Source organism: Pseudophryne corroboree, chromosome 1 (genome assembly GCF_028390025.1).
Source record: "Pseudophryne corroboree isolate aPseCor3 chromosome 1, aPseCor3.hap2, whole genome shotgun sequence".
Lineage (NCBI taxonomy): Eukaryota > Metazoa > Chordata > Amphibia > Anura > Myobatrachidae > Pseudophryne > Pseudophryne corroboree.
In genome coordinates, this window is record NC_086444.1 from 890,233,878 (window position 1) to 890,259,365 (window position 25,488).

The window sequence follows — 25,488 nt, forward strand, 5'->3', positions numbered from 1 at the left end:
TCGAAAAGCACTGCAGGCGAATTTCCAAACTTGAATTGAATATGCTTTGGGCGAATTGCAGCATCTGTACCATTGCAGAAAAGTCGAATGCGAAAAAAGTCGAATTGCCAAAAGTCGAATTTTGAATGTCCGTTTTTTTGCGATAAAGTACTGTACTGCATAGGCGAATTGTTTTTTTGAGGCGAAAAAGTTCCGGAATTCGACTTTTTCTGGAATTCGCCTGCAATTGCATATACCCCATTTTTGTGTTGCAGGCTAGCTGCTCTTATAAAAGGGGTCCAAGCAGTGAGATAGTGCTATTTGTGGTTTTGTTTCAGTTATTTTGATGCCAGTAAAGCATTGTTTGGCTTCTGACTAAGCACCTAAACACCACCAAATACACCCCTCTACCGAGCGAATTACCTCATATCCTCATATAATACCACACATACATATTATTCGAAATATAGGTCTATAAAATAGGTATAAGAACATATGGATGAGATAAAGCTGGGGAAACATCATCAAAACAAATAATTTATTTATTATAAAACACACATTACACAATGGCCCTCATTCCGAGTTGTTCGCTCGGTAATTTTCTTCGCATCGCAGCGATTTTCCGCTATTTGCGCATGCGCAATGTTCGCACTGCGACTGCGCCAAGTAAATTTGCTATGAAGTTTGGTATTTTACTCACGGCATTACAAGGTTTTTTCTTCGTTCTGGTGATCGTTGTGTGATTGACAGGAAGTGGGTGTTTCTGGGCGGAAACTGGCCGTTTTATGGGAGTGTGTGAAAAAACGCTGCCGTTTCTGGGAAAAACGCGGGAGTGGCTGGAGAAACGGGGGAGTGTCTGGGCGAACGCTGGGTGTGTTTGTGACGTCAAACCAGGAACGAAACTGACTGAACTGATCGCAGTGGCAGAGTAAGTCTTGAGCTACTCAGAAACTGCTTAGAAATTTCTATTCACAATTTTGAGAATTTTTCGTTCGCAATTTTGCTAAGCTAAGATTCACTCCCAGTATGCGGCGGCTTAGCGTGTGCAATGCTGCTAAAAGCAGCTTGCGAGCGAACAACTCGGAATGAGGGCCAATATGCAGTCAATTAACAGTTCTATCTTATATATTTTCTTTTCACTTTCCATGACACCTTTGGTTACATTTGTTTTTTCTTTTGTTTTTTGTTCAGTTTTTCAATGCCTTTAAATTTGAGAAAGTTACAAGAGCACATTTAGAGCTGTACTTACTAACCTTTTCCTGTCAGATTACAACAAAATAAAAACATCACAGAAATAAACGTTCATAAGAGGTTGTCTCATCCCATTTTCAGTATGGGCAAAAGGTGAATACAGCCACAATTAGTACAAATTACACTTATTTGCAGTCTGTATTTTTCCCCGTTGCTTTCCATGAAGACCTAAATTGCTAGTTTTGTTTTAACACATTTTTATGTTATTTGTAGGGCTTCAATTCAACTAAACAATCTCACAGTATACTAAGTGTGTACTAAATGGACATTACTGTCAAAACCTTGCTTTTCCACAGAGACTGCAATACACACAGTTCTATTCCATCAAGGCTCGAGTCTTGGGAGAATCGACTTCTCTTAAGGTGCATTTATTTGTATTTGTGTTCTCCATGTGGCTCAATTAGAGAGTTCTCAAACACTGTAAGGGAATTACATTTTCTCCAGGGTAACTGCATCTACTGTTGGTAAACACACAAACTTTGCATATATACAGAATGTGTGTTTGAGCTATGTTTTACATAGGTATCTGTAAGATACATATGTTTATAATCCCAGGCTGAAGAAGGTTGAGGAAGAACACACACATACACACACACACACACACACACACACACACACACACACACACCTCCATTTTTATGTACTCGGATGTAAGGAAAGATCACTAAAGCCAATGCCTATGGTGAAATAATGTTTGAAAAGATGTCAAAATGTCCACAGACTTGCACTAACAAGCAAAGTATCTAAGGTGTTGAAATTCAGAACAATGTCCTGAGGCAGTGTCAAGCTCTACTTACCAGTGAGGTTCCTCAGTAACACAATATATGGGTCTTTGTGCAGTCAATTAATAAAAAGTGACATCTGAAAAATACTGTTGGACAAGGCGCTTTGCATCATGAGGCTGTATCTACTCATATCACACTGCTGCAAATTGCGGGAATAGGATTACATGAATCTCGGAGAGTTATCGTGTACCCATTCTACTAGGGGGTGGATGTAAGTTGTGACTTACTACTCTCTTTCTGGGAGAGTAGATAATGGGCCCAACACACTGGGCGATAATACTGAAAGATATGAACGATCTCGCTCATTAATGAACGAGACACCGTTCATATCTTTCAGTGTGGAGGCACCAGCGATGAACGATGCGCGGCCCCGCCCTCGTTCATCGCCGGTGCCCTGTCGCTTGTGCATGCAGGCCAATATGGACGATCTCGTCAATATTTGCCTGCACTGCTATGGAGCCAGGTGATGGGGGGAGTGAAGAAACTTCACTCCCCCCGTCACTGCACCCCCGCCGCCGGGTCGCCCGTCGGCTGTATCCGCCGTCGGGCAGCTTGGCGGTGGATCGCAAAGTGTGTAGGGCCCATCAGTATGATTCCACACTGTATATATGAAGATGGTTACTTACCATGCATAAAATCTGTGCCTACAGGTACATCAGGTACAGTAGGTGCAGTTTCCCAGCTGATGACGACAACTGTTGTGTATTTGCTGCTGATGCATGTATACACTAAAAATGAATGTTGCATGAATCTCAAGATGCATGCAACTAAAAACACAGACAGACAGTCTTATTTTACATTCAACTTTAAATCATTCCCTAAGTATGTAAGTACTATCACAGATGGAGCTTCACAGCATCTAATTCTAACAAGATGTAAACCAAAAGTTGGATTTTATGGAGTGATTTTGAGCATCACTGCCTAAACTCAGATATATTTTTCTAAATTAAAATGCTATTGCCTAGAAGGCACAAAACAACAGGAAATAATTGTCACCAGCATGACAGACACAATGCTTAACCATAGCATTCACAATGGTGAAAGAGTAACTGACCGCTTCAATTACAGTATTGTGCTGCAAAGAAATGCAGGTTTCAAATTAAAGCCAAAGCATTCTATACAGCTAAACTTGTTTAGCCATCATAACACCCAGTGTGTAGGAGGCTGTACGGAGGGCTTATTACTCCAGATAAGTCTTGAACAAACTGGACTTAATTGTACATATTTAACACGTTTCCTAAAGCCTATTAAATGCGCTTTGCTAGTGATACAGTGTAATCAAACAAACTTGTACACATGCACTTCTGACAAGATTTAACCAACAGCACAAAACAACACATGCCTAATTGCTCAACATAAAATATACAAATTTGCACTGCGCGTGTCCACAATAATATGAGTATGCCAAGGCCCACATGCAGATCTGAAGAAGGAAGGGGCCTTCAAATGAACACAGAAATTGAATGAATGTCGGTAACTATCACTTGCAGGAGACTGAGGGCTGGAGCAAATACACACTGATGACACCTGCTAGCACAACTACCCACTTATGATTGGCTAATTGACCTTTGATTTCTTCATTGATCATGTCTGTATTAAATGATTTTGTGGATTACTTTTTTTTGTTATGCTCCTACTTCATTTGTACATATAATATATATAATAAAAGGATTTTTAACGTAAAACATAATGAATCATAGAAACAGAATTTGACGGCAGATTAGAACCACTTTGCCCATCTAGTCTGCCCTTTTTTTTTTTAACCATATTTTTTTATCTCAAAACTTATTTGATCCTTATTTCTTTGTAAGGATATCCTTATGTCTATTCCATGCATGTTTAAATTGCTCTACTGTCTTAGCCTCTACCACCTCTGATGGGAGACTATTCCACTTGTCCACTCCCCTTTCTGTGAAGTAATTTTTCCTCATATTTCTCCCGAACCTCCCCCCCTCCAGTCTCAGTTCATGTCCTCGTGTCCTATTGCTTTCCTTCATATGGAGAATGTTTCCCTCCTAGACTTTGTTAAATGCGTTTTTTGCTAACAAAACCAATGTTTAAAAAAACAAACAAAAAACAAACATTTAATGTGCTTATGACCTGGTTGGGTGCATATACTACACATACAAATGACTGTAAACATGCAATTTTTATTTATGTTTATTTAGTTGTTTTAACGCACATGCATCCAACACAGTATGAGCTCCCATGCAGAAAGTACATGCGGCCTGAATCAGTGGGTGGATGCAATGCAGTAGCAGCAGAGACTTACTGCAAAATGATACTAATGCTTCAGCTGATGGGTTGTCTATGAAGACACTCACCGGACGCGGCTCTAATATGCCGTGGTGTGCACAAAGGAATACGAGTAAGCGGACATCAGCTACACCATCTGACTTCTAAACAACCCTAGGGTTGACTAAAAACTAATATTGAAAGGCGCTGGTATAGAGCACAACCACAGAATATTTAATTGTATGTTTCACTTTAATTTAAAACAATCATATACATAAAAAGACAATTCACTGGCCAGTGAAATAAAATCACAACATATATCTTAACATTGGTAATTTATGTATCCAAAAGTTACTGTAACCTTGTGGTCTGGCAGTATAAATAACTTTGTATCAAACACTATTTCAGTACTCTGCCATAAATGACTACCAGACAGTTCCTTATGGAAAAAAATGATCGGCTTCAAAATGTCAGTTTGATGACGCGTTTCCCCGCCTATAGCATCGGCAGCTTCCTCACTGATCTTAAACTGAACAGACAATGAGACAGCGCTTCTCACGTTGTATGAAAAAATATATATAACCTTTACTTTGTATTTCATATATAGAATACATATATAAAAAGGTTTTTCACCTATACATATATACAGATATCACACTAAGATACCGGCCAGTACCAATTTAATCTACAAAATATTTATATTAAAATTATCTCTGCAACAGAAAACAATTCATTCAGAATTATTCAACTGGAATAACAATTGCCTTATATCTCTATAATATGGCTCTAAGGTATGAATTCCTTAAGTTTTCTATATAGCACAGTAAGCCTTATTAGTAAGCAAAGAAGTCCACATGCATATGCTAATTTAGGCAGGAAAGAATTTGAAGTAGAGGAATTTATCCAACAATTCAAGCAGGTTATTTGTTAGTGCACTAACAAATAACCTGCTTGAATTGTTGGATAAATTGGTACTGGCCGGTATCTTAGTATGATATCTGTATATATGTATAGGTGAAAAACCTTTTTATGTATGTATTCTATATATGAAATATAAAGTAAAGGTTATATATTTTTTTCATACAACGTGAGAAGCGCTGTCTCATTGTCTGTTCTAGTTTCTTTAAATTTTGGGACAACTGGGATCAGTGTCCCGAGACTAGCTGCTTCCATATTGTAGGTGACAGCGCCAGGTGTATATATTCTTAAATCCTTTCTTTGATCTTAAACTGATTTCTTTTTAAGCCGGTCAGTGTCTGCTCTACAGGTGGTCGTTGTACACACCACAGAGCCGTGATTCATCTTAGCACACTCAGCATCTGCTGCACAGGGGTACACTGCACACGTGGTTGAGCGGTATTCCGCTTCTGGATACCAAGCACTATACGGAGCTAGCCCCCTGTCATGAGGAGACGGATGTAAACCCTGTTGTGAGGTGACAGAGGCAATCCACCGCGCAGGAGTCAGCTGCTAGCTGGGAGACACGGTCACGGAGAACAATCCCGTGAGTACTTCCCATAACCACGAAGGTCGTATGATGTGAATCGGGGAGACAGAGGTAAATAGCACTATCACTATTGTGCAACAGGGGCTCCGTTTTCAAAATTGTTCAGTTGGACTTAGAGTGGAGGTGACTCAGTCTGCTACATTTAAGGTATACAGACATCCCAAACTGAGGATGGCAGACATCCTCTGATACATAGAGGAAAGCACCTCAGTATACTACTGGGGAATCCGGAGACTATTATTTTACAATACAGCATTGTGGGTGCAGGACATTGGAACTTTCTAAAATACAGGGTATATAAAAACATCAACCCAATTAATCAGAGGATGAGATCTTAATACACATGTTCTCCTAATTATCCTAATTTGTATTGGTTTGAAAGTTTGTTTCTCCATAAGGAACTGTCTGGTAGTCATTTATGGCAGAGTACTGAAATAGTGTTTGATACAAAGTTATTTATACTGCCAGACCACAAGGTTACAGTAACTTTTGGATACATAAAGTACCAATGTTAAGATATATGTTGTGATTTTATTTCACTGGCCGGTGAATTGTCTTTTATGTACATGATTGTTTTAAATTAAACTGAAACATACAATTAAATATTCTGTGGTTGTGCTCTATACCAGCGCCTTTCAATATAAATTTTTCGTTTTCTCTTTTTTGGGGTTGAGTATACCCACTGAATTCAGCAGGTATATAGCCACTATTAGGCGCTGGGTATCTCTTGTTTCAACCCTAGGTTGCTCAGAATATCTGCTGGAATTTGGTCAACTGGGTCAGAGGAACGGAGTCTTCCACTGACTGAAGCCACTAGTCACTAACCAAGAATGCCTGGGGAAACTGCATGCAGTTCCAATCTGTCTCTGCCGGACCCGACCTTCAGAACGCAATCACAGTGCGTCTTGAATGTATTCACATAAGTAAAACATCAGGGAAGCTTGCGCCCAATGTTTTACTTGTGCCAGGATTCGAATTAGACCTATTATGCTGCACTGAGGCTTTGAGGGCAGGTTTCCGTTGCTCAGTAGAGAGAGGACTGAGTACAAGGTTTTGCCTATGCTTTTAACTAGTGTTTTTCATAAATTATTTAAACAAACGGAGCTCTACTGTATGCATATACCAGATAGGAAGGGAGAGGTACTGGGCATGTCACCATAATTTCCTACAAGAGAGCAGTCCAACTAGCAGCCATCACATACTTATTTGGTAGCCCCCAACTTCCCTGTCTACACAGACACTGCATAGACATTCTATTAGATCATCTTTATTATGACTCATAGAAAGCATGTGGGTAGAAGTTAACAAAAAACACAGTTGTTTGCTCCACATCACTGATAGTCAGAGAAGGCCTAGTCCTTCCCGGCTGTTTAACTAGCAGATATGTGGTCTGAACTTACAAACAAAACACTTCTTGTATATTCATTTAGGAGCAAAGTTCAGTATTTACTACCAGTGTCCAAGTGGGAGTTTCCCGATATCCCTGCCAATGTACTCATCTACCTCTAGTCAGCACCAACAATAAGATGCTGCAATCATGTAGCAGGACAGAAGACCTCACCAAAAGGATATAATGGGGAGGGTGGCGCCCAACGAGCAGGGTATTCAGCCCCTTTAAAAATATATGTGAACATCTTATGGTAAATATTTGGTTAAATTAACCCTATACTAAGATCTACATAAGAATACGCTATTCTGCATAGCAACTGAAGAGCACAGATGAGCTTAATCTGCACAGAGACCGTGATATTATGTAAACTGCACACAGCATATAACTGAAGGCATAGGATTTGTTCATTCACTAGAGGCACGCCTTATAGGCATGCACTGGATGTGCCGTTTGTGCGGTTATAAATAAAACAAGGAATATGCCAAATTGTTCATCCAGTGCAATGAAAATAAAATAATTTGAATCAATTATTTTGTCTAAAATGTTTATGGATATAAATTAGGAAACCGTATTGAGCTATCTGAAACAGTTTATTTTCCTATGGAAGACAGGAATCTGAATGTAGTTAATGACTGCTGAGCAGTTCTATAAATATCATACTCCCTACAGACTGCGGCGATCCTTGTGAAAAGAAAGTAGAATCTTCCCAGTGTTGGTTTAATGAATAAATGTGCAGGAGACCGTGTGACTTCTCAGCTCTCCTTTCAGCCACTACAGCAGTCAGTCTTGAGTGTAATACAAACAAATCAGGGACTTAAAGTATAATGGACATTATTATTTTCTGGATGAATTTCTGCTATAAAATGAAATTAGGCCTGCATGAACCTATGAAAATCACACTGTATAAAATATAACTGAGCACAGATGCAAACGCCATTGCATTGTCCCGAGATAGTCATAACTGGCACACTAATATCTTTCCTTGATTCTAATGCTATAATTGACCACTGATTAGGGGTATTTATACTTTGTTTCCTCTAAACTAGCGGTCACTCTAGCACTCTGTATCTAATCTGCGAGGAGGCATATTTTAATTTTGCAGGGCAAAATTTTAGGCGTGATGTATCACTACAGTTACTGCAAACACTACTAAACTATTTCAATTAGACTTTCTTTAAGGTGCAGTGCTCTGTGTGCCTTTTGCCAAATGTAATAAATGTGCGAAGTGCACACAGAGCCCCATTCTTCGGTCTGAGAGTAGAAACGCCCCTTTATTCACCAACACCCAGAACTATAAGGCCTGTTAGGGAGGCCTAAGGTTTCTCAGGAACCCTTTTGTCATAAGGCTAATGGAGACCTTGTTATCCCTATTTTTTGTCATAAGGCTAATGCATACCTCCCAACATGACCCTCTCCAGGAGGGACAGAATGCTCTGCTCATGGACTTCCCTCTTAATTCCTGATTGCCATCACCTGTGCTGAAACACCTTTCTTATCCATTAACCTGCTCAAAACAGATGCTGCAATCATAAATTAATAGAAAAGTCCAGAAGCAGAGCATTGTGTCCTTCCTGGAGAGGGTCATGCTGGGAGGTATGCATGCATACTTGGGAATACTCAATTTATACATGAAAACGTACATACCTGCTCTTCTCAACACAGCCAATCAATTAACATGTATACTATTTAAATAGCTGAAAAGACATTCTAAGAAAAGAAATAAAGATACAGTACTGGTAACGTTAACAAATTAAAAAAAAACAAGAATTTATATTAATCTATTTTATATATATTAGGCTTTACCAGCTCTGTATTCTCTTTCTTTTTGTTGTGGTCTATTCAAAGGGGAGAAATGGCACCTAACACAGTAGCAGTATTATTGGTTTCTGACCTATTCAGTGCCAAGGTTTCTTGTTTGTGAGAAGCCATCTTACCATGTACAACATTGGCAATGCAATAAACAAATGGAAGTACTTCTTTGAAATATTGGCAAAATCAGTGTTTAACAGACTGCACTTTACAGCCCCTCTGCTGTGCAGAAACCAAGCACAATCACCTATGTACCACACCACCATGCCTACCCTCTGCATTAAAGCACATCTTTGCAATCTACTTTAAAGAGACAGTGTCTGGGGAAAACCATTTTGAGGACCTTTATTTTGCTCTTAAAACGAAAGCCATTATATTCTATTTTTATTTCTCATGAGGGGTTAACCTGATTTTCTACAATATATCGTGACACAAACAGGCGACTTATGATTTTTTATTTTGTGACTTTTCTACTGGGTTTTGCAGTTCAGCAGCTTGTTAATGCATACCTCCCAACGAGGGAGAAAAAGTGTCGGTATGCCGGCTGTCGGTATTCCGGCGCCGGTATACTGTGCGCTGGGATCCCGACAGTCGGCATACTGAAGACCACCCCTCCCAAAATGTCAGGTGGGGCAAGCAGGTCTGCTCGTGCACTTTCCTCGACATTTAAATTGCCCTCACCTGTTTTGAAAATGTAAATTGATTTAAAAAGTGTTTCACCCTAGATGACAGCAATTCTAATTTAAGAGGAAAGTCCAGGAACAGAGCATATTGTCCCTCCTGGAAAGGGCCATGTTAGGAGCTACATTGAAGCCACCTGCAGGTTACAATTTTGGAGAGAAAAAAGTTGTCTGATGGTGCAAATTCAAAACTTACACCTAATTGTATAGCCTATAACATTATCCCTAAATGCAAGTTTTGTGTGCTAACGCATTAAAATTGTCTTTGGTGTGTTATTTAATCGTCATTTTCCAAAGTTTCTGTGTAAGTGACCATAGAAATTTCCGACACTTCAATTGATTCACACAGGTGTCCCCTGAGCTTTAATGATTAACAACCCTCAAGAATCTGCAAAACACTTTTAGTAAGCACAGTGCGCAGAACACTCACAAATGTGTGAAAGTATATTCTATTTTTGTGTACAATTATTTGGTGTTTTTGTAATCTGAAGTATATTTTGTGTTCAAAAAGGTTTTAAGAGGTTGTTTTTAACAAATTATTGGCTGTTAGATTTAGTGCATAAATATTATCTTTGGCTATTGAGGCTAATAGTATACGAGCACAAAATAGTATAGGTGCACAAGTGTCGGCCTTGGAAACATTTCAGATACCATTGTATATTTGTATTTCATAGTAGTTATAACACAGCAGCAGTTGAATACACACATTTTCAGCACTTGAACAGATTGCATTACAAAATTAAACTGTGGTGAATTGATTTGATTTTGCATAACCATATCTGGGAATGCCATCTGGAATGCTGCTTGTTGAACTTTTTTCCAGGACTTTGAAAAAGCGCCTGTATTACAACACTATCTCCTGACTGGGAAGAAGGAACAAATTATATTCACTATTACATCACTGGGTTTACGCCTTAAAATTCTACATACTAACAGACCACAGATATGTCTGGTTGGAAAAGTGGTGTGTGTGTGGGTGTCATTTTTGGTGTACTAAGATCAAGTGTATATATGCTTTTAGCCAGGTATGCAGTTTCAAAGTTAAGACTGCATCATTTTGTTTATATGGGGTCTATTTACTAAGGCTTGGCTGGAGATAAAGTGGTCGGAGATATAGGACCAACCAGTCAGCTCCTAACTGCCATTTTTTAAACCCAGCCTGAGACATGGCAGTTAGACACTGATTGGCTGATACTTTATCTCCATCCAAGGCTAAGTAAATGGACCCCTAGGTCACTAAGGGGATTGCTGAGTCATGTAACACACACACACGTAGCGGTTTGTTATTCCAGCACTTTCTTTATTTTTTTATTTTTTTTAAATATATAATTCCGGGTAATTACTGAGGCTTTGTTGATCATATTCATTTAATTTATTCACTTTTCACTATTTTAGCATGTAGCTCATATTTGTGTTGTTTTTTGGGGGGAGAGGGCATTTGTAGAACACTGCAGTTTTGCTCTCCACTTGAACTAGAATAACAGATTTAATGGGTTGGAATGGACATTCAAGATGGAAGCTATGACAAAAAAATAGGTTAAACGAGGTCTCCATTAGCCTTATGACAAAAATAGGAATAACGAGGTCTCCATTAGCATACCTCCCAACATGACCCTCTCCAGGAGGTACAGAATGCTCTGCTCCTGGACTTCCCTCTTAATGGATGATTGCCATCACCTGTGCTGACACACCTTTCTTATCAATTACCCTGTTCAACACAGGTGCCTGCAATCACAATTAAGAGGAAAGTCCAGAAGCAGAGCATTGTGTCCCTCCTGGAGAGGGTCATGTTGGGAGGTATGCAAACATAATATACACATTATAAATATATTCATATATAATCCTGTACTACAAATGCAATCGGTGTTACCACACAGATCAAACAGCTTGTTAGACTTTTCTCATGACTACTTGCTATGGTGAATACTGTGTTGTGGGCAGACATACTGTATGCCACACAATGCTTAGATTGACCGACCAAGCAAGCATTTTGCACCAGGACAAACTATGTTGCAATGCAAGGGCTACAAAATGGGCCACAAATTATTACTTTTTCTTTTACATGCAGGGCATACTTGCCTACCTGACCCTCTCCATGAGGGAGAAAATGCTCTGTTCCTGGGCTTTCCTGGTAATGTATGATTGCCATCACCTGTGGTGAGCTAGGTAATTAATAAGAAAGGTGTTTCACCACAGGAGATGGCAATCATACATTACCAGGAAAGTCCAGGAACGGAGCATTTTCTCCCTCATGGAGAGGGTCAGGTAGGCAAGTATGATGCAGGGTACTAACGACTGTCGCATGTATGCCCACAAATTCCAGACAGCATTACTTTTACAATGCAATTCAGAGTCGGGTTAGGGTTGAGTTAGGACACACCGCTCCCAGCTCTGAGGAATGGGGGGATAGGGGGGGTATTTATCAAAGCTCATAAAATAATGAGGGATAAAGTACTAGCCAGTCAGCTTCTGCCTTACATTTTACAGGCTGAGTTTGAAACAATTACAGTTAGGAGCTGCCTGGATGGTACTTTATCTCTCACAATTTTATCTCTCTCCATGATTTCATAAATACCCCCCTAAATCTATTTGTATATTTTAAGTCGGACCCATCTGCAGTGTAACACTGTTTTACCCAGGTGCAAATTGAATGCTTTTTTTATTTTTTTTTATTTTTTTTTTCATTTTCTTTGCTCCTCTGAATCAGCCTTCATGTACTTATTCCCTTATACAGAGATCTCTGAGGAACTGTGTTTCTTTAGATACTGATCTGTGGTACTCACAGGTTACAAGTTATAGCAGACAAGTTTGTAAAATATGTACTGCCAAAGGGCCCTACGCACATCTAGAGATGTGTGCTGAGCGATCAGAACACATCTCTCCCCCCGCTCAGCACTCAGTGCGATGTGTACTGAGCGAGACGGGAGCCGTTCATTTTACCCAGCGCAAAAGCTGCGCTGGCTGGGAGCTACTCTCCCGGCCAGCGCAGCTTTTGTGCTGGGTGATATTAAGTGCAGCTGTGCGATGCTTTTGTACTTCTGCGAGCCTGATATTCGGGGCGGACTAGCCCTGTGCTGGGCGTCTCCCTGCATGTCAGTGTTCCTGATCGCAGCCCTGCCAAATTTTGCAGGTCTACGATCAGGTCTGAATTAGGCCCATAGTCGGTACCTCCACACTGACTGATATGAACAATATACAGTATCGTTCATTTTTTAACAATATCTTTCATATCTTTCTAAATTGTCGTCCACTGTGTAGGGCCCTTAACATGTACTCATATTTCAATAGAATTATCTGTAATAACCAGCTGTCTAATGAAGGTTAATGCATCTGTCATGTCCTTGCGATAGTTACAGGTGTGTTTAGTACAATCAGGGCCAGTGACAGGGGGGGTCAAAAGTGACACCTGTACCGGGCCCTAAGGATCAAAGATGCCCCAAGGATACGCCACTTAATGCCGGTAGAGATATGAGCAACCTTGCCCAAAAAGGGTAGCGAGCTGTAGACGGTATGGGCACAGCCTCAGAGTGACAGGAACCTCTCACACACAGTGACTGTATGGCACGAGTGTGCGCGTGCTCTTCCGAGTCCAGCTCTGTTGCAGGCAGTTACGGGACATGGCAGCTGCTTCACTGACCGGGATTCCCGTGCCCTGCGCCAAACTTTTCTGGTGGGGTGTGAGGGCCGCATGGTACCTACTGTGCCGTGTTCAGGTGTGGATGCTGAGGAGTGCAGTGCAGGTTAGTCTCTCCCTGGGGTAAGAGTGGATTGGTGAGGGTATACAGGGCTTTGGGATGGGGGAGCTGGGAATGCAGCATGGAGTTTGTGTCTCACCACAATTGCCCACATTCTGGTGTGATCAGCTCCCTCCAAGGGAGAAGAAAACAAGGCTTGCACATTTTGCACCTGTAGTGGAGGTTTATAATTCCAGGTGTTCTAAATAGCACAGCTGCAGCTGGAGAAACAGAGGTCCAGGTTCTCCAGCTCACCCAGAGACAGCAGGAAGTCAGGTGCAAGAGAGGGGTTTAAAAATCCCATTTACTCATAGTGCATTGTGCTGATGCCTATTAGGGGCCAGTGAGCAGGGTCCAGTTTATAGTGCCAGGGACTGTCACATTGGCATGTGTAGCTGCAAGCCACTGCAGCAGAATGACTTTTGAGCACGGGAAGTGCTAGAACCTTTTATGTTCGTTTGTTTGTTTGGTTTTCTTCATGTACCTGTGTGACCAGGCTTAAGCTTGAGTATGCTGTACTACAGTGTCTGATGCCAGTAAAGACACTGTGGTTGTAACCGGAAAACCTGCCTGTGAGTCCTTATTTAAGTACCAGTGTTACATATACAGTGTGTGTGTGTGTGTGTATATATATATATATATATATATATATATATATAGCAGCTGCTAATAATGGGGTGATGGCCTGTTCTTGATAAGAAGTCCGCAGAGTGCCGCTCATGTACATTGATATGCAAGCAAACCTTATTGCGAGAGAGGGCACCAGGCAATCATGAGCTATTAAGTCTGGAGTGCCAGGTTTGGATATATTCTATATTACCTTTACAAAACCATAGCCTGATGCCTTGCTATGCTAGAGGGATTTTTTTAGTCAAGACTGACATTGCACCCTTAATGAGGTCATCTCTTATTCCCAAAAAAACTGGATGTGTCCGTTGTACCTGTGTGACCTGCCAGTTCCTTATTCCTGGCAATTATTTTTGTCATCCTCATACTGGCAAAAAAATTAAGATCCATCATTTACTTTCATGCAACTCTACACATGTGGTATGCCCATGTGGATTAAGTTATGTGGGTAAAATGGAGCGGAAATTTAAAGAACGTATGGCGGCTCATCGCTCTGCTATACGACATGCCCTGGAATCAGGGAACAGTGACCAACCTTTGAGCATAAACATCCCCTTAACAGCCTCCGTTACCGCATGATAGACCATGTGCCATTGTCTAAAAGAGGGGGCGACAGGGCACGTATATTGTTACAATGCGAAACACACTGGATCATACGCTTAGATGTTATTACACATAAAGGGCTGAATGACGCCATTAACTATGCTTGCTTTTTGTAACACACACCTGCTGTTGATTCATAGTGTACAGTCAGTACTGTTACTGTTTGTGTTTATGTATACATTTGATAGAGTTGAGCATGGATATATTGCTACTTTTTTGTATACATGTGCCATAATCCCCTGTTTTTTACTCGTTTGTTTTTCAGTTGCCAAGGCAACACAGTCATGTGGTGGGGGTGTGTACACAATGTCTATTACTGATGATGTCATCAGACACGGCCGCCGGGCGGGTGCGTGGTCCTGCTTCCGGAGCAAGCGTCCTTCACTGGGGTGATTTTACGGTATAAAGGTATGTTTGTATTTTCATTCTTAATAAACCTGACGACAGTGCGGAGGCACTGAAACGTTGTTAAGATAACATTTTACTGTGTCATATTTATATGGATCGGAGTGCCGCACTTTCTTCTAGTTATGTCATTGCATTTGTGAGGGCACCGGCCAAAGTTACCAATAGCAACAGGGAGTGGCAGACTTGCGTTGTGTGTGTGCGTATATATATATATATATATCTATATCTATCTATCTATCTATATATATATATCTATCTATCTATATCTATATATCTATGAATATAATTCATTCTGAGGGGGCCCTAGATATGTCACTGTACCGGGCCCCAAGATTTCTGTTGCCGGCCCGAGTACAAAGACCATAGACAGGTTTGAAGTGGTAAGCTATGTATGTATGAAATGGACTGAGGAAAAGCAGGTGGTGGTCAGCAGGAGTTACAATAAATTGTTCTGATATTTAGTTTAATAATAACTGAAGACATAATATTCCAATATACTGTAGCAAGAAATAGCTTGAGGATAACAATATTCTGCAAACATTATGCGCACAAGTCGTTTATCTAATACTGAGTAAAACCATTTTCACATTGCCTGCAAAGCATCATAACAAATCTACACCGGTATTTTATAAAGTGTAATATCTTTCAGATGGTTTAGTGTAAACTATTTCCTGTAACTGGCCAATGTATGATGAATATTCGGTGAGACTTTGTAAAAAGCAATCAAGGATGATATATTTAAATACTGCATAGACTCAAACTCAATAATTTATGACAGCATTACGCCTGCAACAGCTTCCAAAGTGCACTCATTTCACCTCCTGCAGATCAGCTCTACAGTTCATAGAATAACAGTTTTCTATAATTAGATCAGAGCAAAATTGCATCGCTGTCTTACAGAAACATTTTGTATATATGGATTTATGTAAACTTAGACACACACACACACACACACACACACACACACACACACACACACACACACACACACACACACACACACATAACTGAAATGTCAGAATTCCTGTAAGAATAAATCAACCAGGATACAGCAGAGGTGCACAGGTTTTTATGGACAGGGGGACTCACTGGGGAATTGTGGTCATCTGAAAGGGTCATGCTAACTTGTATAAAAATGTGTAAGCATTGAACGTACAAAGTGAAAGAGAGGAACCTTTCTGCAGTCACGTTAAATAACATTGTTAAAAAGTACTCAGCGCAACAGCAACATGTGCTATAAGACCGAGGCGGGATCAGTATGTTTTACCGACAGTTGGAATGCCCGCTGTCAGTATACAGACGCAGTGGGGCAAGCGCAGAAAGTTCTATTTCCACTCTATAGGTGTCGCGGATAACCACGAGTGGGTGTAGCACCTGTGAGCCAGCATTCCGGCTGAAGGCATTGTCAGCAGTCGGGATTCTGGTGTCAGTATCCTGACCGCCGGGATCAGACGGCTAACAATTTAACAACATCCCTTAAGACCGATATAGGGGTACCCAGAAATTGTGCACTGCTGAAGAAATGGCCTGTTTATCAGTTTGTAGGAATTTTAAATGTAGAATGAAGCATTTTCCATAGGAGATGCAGTCATTATGTTGATATCTGTGACATATGCACGATGTGAAATGTCGACACTATGCGTGGCACAGATGGTTATGTTAGGCTGCAGCAAGGGGAAGTCAGTGTTGGGCTGCGGGAAGGGAAGGTCAGTGTTGGGCTGCGGGAAGGGAAGGTCAGTGTTGGGCTGCGGAAAGGGAAGGTCAGTGTTGGGCTGCGGGAAGGGAAGGTCAGTGTTGGGCTGCGGGAAGGGAAGGTCAGTGTTGGGCTGCGGGAAGGGAAGGTCAGTGTTGGGCTGCGGGAAGGGAAGGTCAGTGTTGGGCTGCGGGAAGGGAAGGTCAGTGTTGGGCTGCGGGAAGGGAAGGTCAGTGTTGGGCTGCGGGAAGGGAAGGTCAGTGTTGGGCTGCGGGAAGGGAAGGTCAGTGTTGGGCTGCGGGAAGGGAAGGTCAGTGTTGGGCTGCGGGAAGGGAAGGTCAGTGTTGGGCTGCGGGAAGGGAAGGTCACTGTTGGGCTGCGGGAAGGGAAGGTCAGTGTTGGGCTGCGGGAAGGGAAGGTCAGTGTTGGGCTGCGGAAAGGGAAGGTCACTGTTGGGCTGCGGAAAGGGATGGTCAGTGTTGGGCTGCGGAAAGGGAAGGTCAGTGTTGGGCTGCGGGAAGGGAAGGTCAGTGTTTGGCTGCAGGATGGTGTGGCTAGTGTAAGGCTGCAGGAAGGGGAGGTCAGTGTTAGGCTGCAGGAAAGGGAGGTTAGTGTTAGGATGTGGGATGGGGAGGTTAGTTAGTGTTAGGCACTAATGGAAGGGTTAGGGGTTACCGATACTTACCGCTGGAAGTGCTGCAGGATCAGCCAAACCAGCGAAGTCACTACTACATCATCAGGAACGGTTTGTCGACATTTTATCAGTGCTAAATGTCAACGTGATCACTGCTGACATGCCAAGCATGTCGAGATTATGAATAGAGACAAAATATTCTGAAACCTTTTCTCCACTGAAGCATTTTGGTGGTTTTTAAATAGGATTTTAATACCTACCGGTAAATCCTTTTCTCTTAGTCCGTAGAGGATCCTGGGGTCACATCAAGAACCATGGTGTATAGACGGGATCCGCAGGAGACATGGGCACTTTAAGACTTTCAAAGGGTGTGAACTGGCTCCTCCCTCTATGCCCCTCCTCCAAACTCCAGTTATAGGAACTGTGCCCAAGGAGACGGACATTTCGAGGAAAAGGATTTATTGTTAAACTAAGGTGAGATACATACCAGCTCACACCTCAAGTACGCCGTTCAACATAACGCAAGTCAACGGCATGAACAACGTCAGCAACAGGCTGACTAAAAACGTAACACAACATGTGTTGAAACGTAACAAAAAACTGCAGATACAGTACGCACTATGGACTAAGAGAAAAAGATTTATCGGTAGGTAATAAAATCCTATTTTCGCATACGTCCTAGAGCAGGCATGTCCAAACTGCGGCCCTCCAGCTGTTGAGAAACTACATATCCCAGCATGCCCTGACACAGCTTTAGCATTCTCTGACAGCAAAACTGTGTCAGGGCATGCTGGGATATATAGTTTCACAACAGCTGGAGGGCCGCAGTTTGGACATGCCTGTCCTAGAGGATGCTGGGGTCACATCAAGAACCATGGGGTTATAGCAAAGCTCTAGAACGGGCGGGAGAGTGCGGATGACTCTGCAGCACCGATTGACCAAACATGAGGTCCTCATCAGCCAGGGTATCAAACTTGTAGAACTTCGCAAAGGTGTTTGAACCCGACCAAGTAGCCGATCTGGCAAAGTTGTAATGCTGAGACCCCTCGGGCAGCCGCCCAGGATGAGCCCACCTTTCTGGTAGAATGGGCCTTCACCGATTTCGGTATCGGCAATCCAGCCGTAGAATGAACATGCTGAATCGTATGACAGACCCAGCGCGCAATAGTCTGCTTGGAAGCAGGAGCCCCAATCTTGTTGTGAGCATACAGGACAAACAGAGCCTCCGTTTTCCTAAACTGATCCGTTCTGGCAACATAAATTTTCAAAGCTCTGACTACATCGAGAAACTTCGATTCCAGCAAGGCGTCAGTAGCCACTGGCACCACAATAGGTTGGTTCAAGTGGAACGACAAAACCACTTTCGGCACAAATTGCTGACGAGTCCTCAACTCTGCTCTATCTTCATGGAAGATCAAATAAGGGCTCTTGTGAGACAAGGCCACTAATTCAGACACCCGCCTCGCGGATGCCAAGGCCAACAGCATGGCCACTTTCCAAGTGAGGAATTTCAACTCTACCTTCTGTAAAGGTTCAAACCAATGAGATTGAAGGAATTGCAACACCACGTTAAGATCCCACGGTGCCACTGGGGGCACAAAGGGAGGTTGGATGTGCAACACGCCTTTCACAAAAGTCTGAACTTCTGGAAGGGAGGCCAATTGTTTTTGGAAGAAAACCGATAAGGCTGAAATTTGTACTTTAATTGAGCCCCACTTTAGGCCCGCATCCACAACAGCTTGTAGAAAATGGAGAAAACGTCCTAACTGAAATTCTTCCGTAGGAGCCTTCCTGGATTCACACCAAGACGTATTTTCTTCAAATACGGTGGTAATGTTTAGACGTTACTCCTTTCCTGGCCTGAATAAGAGTGGGGATGACTTCCTTGGGAATACCCTTTCGGGCTAGGTTCCGGCGTTCAACCGCCAAGCCGTCAAACGAAGTCGCGGTAAGTCTTGGAACACGCATGGCCCCTGCTGTAACAGATCCTCCCTCAGAGGAAGAGGCCAGGGATCTCCTATAAGTAATTCCTGAAGATCTGGATACCAAGCCCTCCTTGGTCAGTCTGGAACAATGAGGATCGTTTGAACCTTTGTTCTTCTTATGATCTTTATTACTTTTGGAACGAGTGGAAGCAGAGGAAACACATACACCGACTGAAACACCCACGGTGTCACTAGGGCGTCCACTGCTATTGCTTGAGGGTCTCTCGACCTGGAACAATATCTCTGAAGTTTTTTGTTGAGGCGAGATGCCCTCATGTCTATTTGAGGAATTCCCCAAAGACTTGTCACTTCTGCAAAGACCTCTTGATGAAGACCCCACTCTCCTGGATGGAGATCGTGTCTGCTGAGGAAGTCTGCTTCCCAGTTGTCCACTCCTGGAATGAAGATCGCTGACAGATCGCTTGTATGCCTTTCCGCCCAACGGAGAACCTTTGTGGCCTGTGCCATTGCCGCTCTGCTCTTTGTTCCGCCCTGGCGGTTTATGTACGCTACTGCTGTTATGTTGTCCGACTGAATCAAGACGGGCCGATTGCGAAGAAGATGTTCCGCTTGCAGAAGACCGTTGTAAATGGCCCTTAACTCCAGAACGTTTATGTGTAGACAAATTTCCTGGCTTGACCATCTTCCCTGGAAGTTTTCCCTCTGTGTGACTACCTCCCAGCCTCGGAGACTCGCATCCGTGGTCACTAAGATCCAGTCCTGGATCCCGAACCTGCTTCCCTCTAGGAGATGAGAGCTGTGCAGCCACCACAGGAGTGATACCCTGGTCTTGGAAGACAGAATTATCCTTCGGTGCATGTGCAGATGGGACCCGGACCACTTGTCCAACAGGTCCCACTGAAACACTCTGGCAGGGAATCTGCCAAACTGAATGACCTCGTAGGTCGCCACCATCTTCCCCAGCAACCGAGTGCATTGATCGATCGATACTTTTGCTGGTTTCAGAATTTGTTTGACCAGGTTCTGAATTTCCAGAGCCTTTTCCAGTGGAAGAAAAACTCTCTGTAATTCTGTGTCCAGAATCATTACCAAAAACGACAGCCGTCTCTTCGGAACCAATTGTGATTTTGGCAAGTTTAGGAGGTGTCAAAGTCGAAAAATATTGCAGTACACACATCATGTACAAACTACACACAGATGGCCTCCGTGCGCGTACTTGCTCTGCTGTGCGTGCGCATATTCGCAATTTGCGTATGGCCGCTCCCGCGGTCCTGCGTATTAGCGCGTGGTATCAGTAATTACGGTAGAGTTTGTGAACGCATGGAAGGCTATCAAAACACATTACATATTTAATCCAAATAGTGCACTATGTACACATAGTCTCCCTGCACCACATCAGAAAGTAACAGCAGTTTAAATGGTAACTGAACAAAGGGATTCACCTTTACAGGATAGGAGGGGACAGAACAAGGTTACAAGGTGATGTTTGGTATCCAGCCGTTGGGTATTTTAAGGGTAACATTCCGGTGTTGGTTTGAGGTTCCTGCGGATAGTTATGTGCAGGAGCACAATATAGATATAAACTGTATTTACTGTACATTATGTATGCGGCGGGAATCCAGAGGAGACCACCCACAAGAGCAGTTGGAACAGACATCGCCCACCTATTCAAACCGACCTATGACCTCTCCTGTACTGTAAATGACCATCCCTGTGTCCAATGGAAAAAGAGATTACAGTATCCATTTTGTTATGTTTTGGATGAATTGTATAAAGAGAGCCTGCAGCAGGCCTGGTCAGACACAAGACTCACAAAGTTATCTATTAGATGACCGAGGACCGGACCGGGAAGCGCGGCGAATCCAATCCCGTATGTACCATTGAATGTAGCCATTATTCTGTTGTATTGTATTGTTTATATTGTAACCCCCTTTCAGCAATAATACGCCGTGGTGTCGGAGCCCAGTGGTTTAGCCCCAGACTGGTGTCGTGTATTTCTTTCCCTGCTAAGGTTTAAAGTGTAATAGCATCACACTGCATTGCTGCATAAGGTTTAAAGTGTATTCATTGGGTGTGTACGCGCTGTGTGTACTTTGTACCGTCAGCGCGGCGTTTGTACGCTAAGTCCGTACACGGTACGGGACTCTGTACGCTAACAGCGTAAAAAGTACGTAGAGTGTGTATTAAGTGTAGCGGCCGCAGCGACTCCATGGTAAAGTGTATTTAAAGTGTGTATAAGGTATAGCTTTTCATTCCTGTATATAAATCAGCATTCTCAATTGGGGGCTCCATCCGGTTTTCCACATACTCACAGCCTAACAGGTCACAGCAGACTTAATCTATCAGCAAAAGGGTGGACAGAAAGTATCCTACGTATCCTTTTCCTGGTCGATGGATACACTGAAAACCCTACTTATTTGCTGTTTAGATGGCGTCTGCTCTGTATGGTTTGTAGAGATGCTGGTAGAACCCGTAAGGTAAACAGGAAAAAAGCTATTTAAAAATCTGTGATTTTTTTTTTGGCGCCAAAAGTATACACAGCACCCATACTCTTTGTAAACCCTCACATTGTTGCCATAACATTCAGATTGCTAGATTCATTTAGACCTGTGTGAAACCGGAGATATTTGTTGCTATATAGTTAAAACTAAAATAAATATTTAAGGAAGTAAGCGTAAAGCACAAACACAGTCTGGCCTAGTTGTAAAGGTTTATACAGAAAGAAACTGTGTTGTGTTTAGTGGGCAATAGTAGTTTTATTGCTCACGTTTATAGAGTTGTATGATTTGTGCTATTGCGGACGTACGGTTTTGTACATGTGTCTCGGACAAAGTACGGAACTGCACACGCGGCGTAAAAGACACGCACGGTCGCGTGTTTATGCAAATTGCGTAAGAGTACGGGCGCTAAGTACAAATTACACGACAGTTCGTTTAGTTTAAAGGTGGGACAGTAGCCACGCTACAATAGCACAAAACGACCCAGTTTCTTAAAAATTTTTTAGTATAAAAACAAAATTTTGTATAAATAATTTTTATTTAAATTGCCTCTGGGGGTAAAGATGCTAACCTGAATGAGTCCAAATTTTCTGTACAGAAAAACAAAGTATATTTGAGTGAGCGAATGAAAGAGTGAACGTATTGAACCCCGGAAGTCGGGTCCCGTGGTACACCGAGTAAGAGGAGGCTTGGTGGCGTGAAGTGGCTGACTCACGTTAATATAGATTGAAATACACAAATCGTGAGGTGATTTGCAGAGGAGCGTGATAGTGCATTGTATTGTGAAGTAAAAAGGTTTTTGTATTACGCTCCGGACTGAGGGTCCCAGTTTGTACAACGACCCGTGGTTGTACGGCAGATAGGTAACAATTACCTATATGCTGTGCGATTGGACCGCACATTTGTGGGTGCGATATATATATAGCGCAACTGGATACCCCTTAACGAGCTTTTGCGTAAAATCGCGGTACCATTAGTGCTGTATAGAGCATACGCAAGCGTGATTTGTGTATAAGGTTATAGGGAGTTTTCGTTGGTCTCTCTCAGGAAAATCTCCAGCGGTGTATATTTACTGGAATAGGTAAGTCACTCCTAAACACTTCCAGTAAATAGAAACCGATAGGGCCTCACTGGGTACGCGGTGGTCACTATTGTAATGAGTCGTGGTACTCAGCGGAGAAGGAGCGAGTGAAAGCGCTAGGTGTCTTTCACCGTCTATCTGCAGAGTGCATTGGGGATTGCGTTTATTGGCAAAAAGTCCGCGATGGGATCCAATTGCACAAGCAGTGGGCGTTCAGCAGCCAGGGTTCAGGCTGAAGAAGTAGGTCCGAAAAGGTCAGATTTGCGACCGAGGGTCAGCAAGGTTTATTATGTGTGAAAAGTATGGTTCACACATGGAGGCTTTTTGCAATGAATGGGTATGTATGACTAACAAAGATAGGGAACCATTCCCTAGGGTGGGCAGCTTTGAACCAGAGGTATTACAGAGCTTAAGGATAAGGATATGTCTGATAAAATCCAAGAAACAAAGGATTGGACATACAGATTGTTTAAATTTATGGCAACAGCAGGGGGATTTGCAAAGGGAATTAGATCGCGCAGCAGGTTCCAAACCTAGCGGGAAAACAATGGCGACCGCACCACCACCACCATATATTGTGGGGGAGAAAGTGGCTAGACAATGGTACATTGGTACAGGATAGGAGAGTAATTGATAAATGTACTAACGCTAACCCTTGCCAGTTGTATCCCATTTTAAGTTTTCCCCAGGACTGCGAGCAGGAAGATGAGCCCAGCACGATATCAGCACTCTCTCTAGCAGCCACTATACAAGACACTCAGGTGGGCACGGCCCAACCAACAAGAGCAGTAGTCAGGCCCCCTAGCGGAGGGATAAGTGAGGTCGTGTCCACAGGTAAGTACGGTACCGTACATTATGCAGAAACAATAGCACCTCACATTGTAGAATCATACCAGAATGATGTAATTGAATTAAATCCTGTCAGGGTGATTGCAGTCCCCAATGGGAAGACTGACGCTCAGGGAGTCACTCCCATCAGGAACATTGCCATGCATTGTCCTTGGTCCCGGGCAGAGTTAAGGTCAATTATGTCAGAATTTCCCGATCCCAGAAAAGATCTAGTCGCATGCCAGAGGTTCATTAAAGAGTTAGGTAATGCCAACGAACCCACGAACAAAGATTGGCGAATAGTGCTACGGGTATGTTTACCCTCAAATATTGACCCCGCGAAATTCATAACTGATTGTAAGTTAGACGCAGAAGTACCTCTCACTGATGAATACAATCAGGAGAATGTACGGCAAATCAATCTGCAATTAGGAGTATATTTCCCTACTGTTGTCAAATGGAATAAAATCTTTTCCATAAGACAAAAGGAAGGTGAAACGGCATCCGAATATTTCCATCGAGCACTGCAGGAAATGTCTAGATACACTGGGATCGAGGACATAAAAGATAATGTGCATCACAGGGAGGTAGCTGTTACTGTAATAATGGACGGGTTAAAGGAGGCATTAAGAACAAGGGTACAGACCTCTCTACCAAACTGGAGAGGTATCTCGGTGGCTGCATTGAGAGTCCGCTGTCGAGCATGATAGGAACATCATTAAGCACAGGGAGTTACAGAGGAAAAGGCTGATGACAGTAAGTATAGACGCACTTACAAAAAAGCCATATCAGCCGAAACCCCAGACCCCTGATCGTAAGTCACGTGTAGGAACATGCTATACTTGTCACAAGGTAGGACATTTTGCAAGGGACTGTAGGAATAAAAGGTACACATAATGTATACCGACCCCCTAGACCAGCATATGAACCACACTACAATGCACATAATTGGGATCAGGGACCACCTAGGAGAAATTATGAGCCACATACAGGGGAAACAAGGAGGTACCCACCAAGAAAAGACTGGCAGGCCTCCGAAAATTCTCAGCTACCCCCCTCACATATTGTAGCTACCAATGCGCTGCGGGAGGGTCTCACCATACAATAGGGGTTGGGCCACACCTGTAGTCTGCAGCCAGTGAAGTTGATTGCTAGCCTTTGTAGTGAACCTGAGGTCACGGTTGATGTAGCTGGTGTACCATTACCTTTTCTTGTAGACACAGGGGCGGCCAGGTCAGTGTTAAATTCGACAGTAGGCATAAAAACCACGGGTAAAACAATTTCGGCAATGGGAGTAACAGGAAATGTGCAACAATACCCTTTGAGTAGACCTGCAGAGATTACGATAGGGCCCATGCAAACCAAACATTCTTTCCTGTTGGCTGCATCGGCTCCGACTAATCTACTCGGGAGAGATTTATTGTGTAAAATGCGGTGTGTCATATACTGTACTCCTGATGGTGTCTTCTTGGATATACCTGGGAACCACGCTCAAGAAGTGCAAGATATATTAGACACCCCTTAAAGGCTAATGTCGCATTCTACTGTTATAGACAAGTGTCCATCAAAGGTAGAGGAAATGATCTCACAAATACCGGGTTCCCTTTGGACCAAAGATGGACAAGACACTGGATTTATGGCGAATGTAGCTCCAGTAGTAGTGCAAGTAAAAGATGGTAGGATAGCTCCAAAAATCCCTCAGTATCATCTAAAGCCAGAGGTAGAATTAGGAGTGTACCCCGTCATAGAGCGGTTGCTACAACAGGGCATCCTAGTCAGGACGTCCAGCATTGCCAATAG

The 25,488-nt window shown here is 42.7% G+C and overlaps 1 protein-coding gene across 27 annotated transcripts in view; it reads right to left on the reverse strand.

Moving 5' to 3' along the window:
• CAMK2D (calcium/calmodulin dependent protein kinase II delta) overlaps positions 1-25,488 on the reverse strand; it is a 430,831-nt gene that overhangs the window by 251,961 nt on the left and 153,382 nt on the right. The gene's annotated exons all lie outside the window — the stretch shown is intronic.